A 1,641-nucleotide genomic window follows, 5' to 3' on the forward strand; every position below is an offset into this window, starting at 1 on the left:
AGCTGTATCAATCATAATGCTTTAAAGTTTATTTTAAAATATATTTTATGGAATATGATATTTTTTATGAATGTGCCAGTGAAATTCTGTTCGTCTAATTTTGTTTGCCGATGCGAAACGTAATCTGGCTTGGAACTGTCGTCTTAACATCTAAAACCCGAAAGAACAATTTTCCTATTACTTGAAATTATAATTATATTTTTATAAAAACGTTAGAATATATAATAATTAAGAAATTGGAAAATACATACGAGAACTTGATTAGACGAATAGTCTAAAAAAAGTCCGTAGAAATTGCAGACCACAAAAATAAAAAGAAAAACTAAATATTGTTAAAGAACTATATATAGATAATATATATAATGAAAATCAGAATTAATAATTTTAGAATTAGTGAAAAATATATGAAACCGTAATATAAATTACTCATTGACTTATATTTGTGGTATTTATTAAAACAACCAAGTTTTGCAAAGTTATAAATGTAAAAATATTTTAGTTGGCAATTTACTTTCAATCCAAATGGTTCTTGTCCAAGGTAAGCTTACCATCAGTGCGCCTCGAAGGTGTGCCGAGAGTTACTTACAGCGCTCCAAGTGGCTGTTGGCAAACTATATCGATGTGTGCTTTCTACGGGGAGCGGAGGTTAGAGGGGAAGTGACTTTTTTCGCCGGACGCGCCGTCTATATTTATGGCGGGCAACAAAGGCCGCCCCGCATCTACGTTTATAATATCTTTGTCCCGCCAGGCGCAAGTAAAAAAAATCAACTAATGTTACGTCTATAGCGCTGTTGTCGTTTTGAAGACTTGTAGATTTCGATCTGTTTTATCCTGGATTCGTTGTCGACGTTGAGTGATAAAAATCACTAACCGCGCGAACTGGTCGAGGTTCAAATAACAGACACAACACAATAATTTAAAGAAAAAATCAATAGTTTTTATTTAACTTCCATTTAAATATTGAAGATCCTTTAATGAAGATTACATGTCCTATTCTATCGCCGAGAATAGTCCATTTACACAAATAAAATTAAGTTTAGGTTTGACATTTTTAAAGTTTTATTTAATTAAAACAATTTAAATTAAATTGTTTCTATTCTCACTTCACTTAAGATTTAGATCGACTCAAGTCGACCACGGCGAACAGTACCGAATTACCGGAGTAAATAAAGTTTTTTTGACTTGAATTTCGATTAACAATTTAAGAGAAAAATAATCTAAGTTCAATTTCAATCATTCAGAGAGCGAGTGCCGCAGATTTTTTATTTGAAATACAAACGGAGAGACGCAAATATCTGAGCTTTTTCTATGTTCTTGCATATATTTATAACCTCGGTTTTCAACAAAAAAAGGGTGGGAATTGTCCTTCTAGCCAATAGAATTGTTGACCTCACATAATTTAATGTTAAATTAACCTATCATGATGATGCGCGTTAAGCGCCGCCCTTACATTTCAAGCTAAAATAATGAGATTCTAATTCTCAGGAATGCATTTATATTATATATTTATATTATATATATAATGGTAGCTCTGCTACCATTCGGTTCGGTTTTGATTCCTCTAAAATCAAACCGAAGGGCCTATGACAAAGCCACCGAACGCGTCCTCGGGTTGCGGATAGAGGGTCCCTGTACCAAGGG

The sequence above is a fragment of the Belonocnema kinseyi genome, chromosome 9, assembly GCF_010883055.1.
Source record: "Belonocnema kinseyi isolate 2016_QV_RU_SX_M_011 chromosome 9, B_treatae_v1, whole genome shotgun sequence".
Lineage (NCBI taxonomy): Eukaryota > Metazoa > Arthropoda > Insecta > Hymenoptera > Cynipidae > Belonocnema > Belonocnema kinseyi.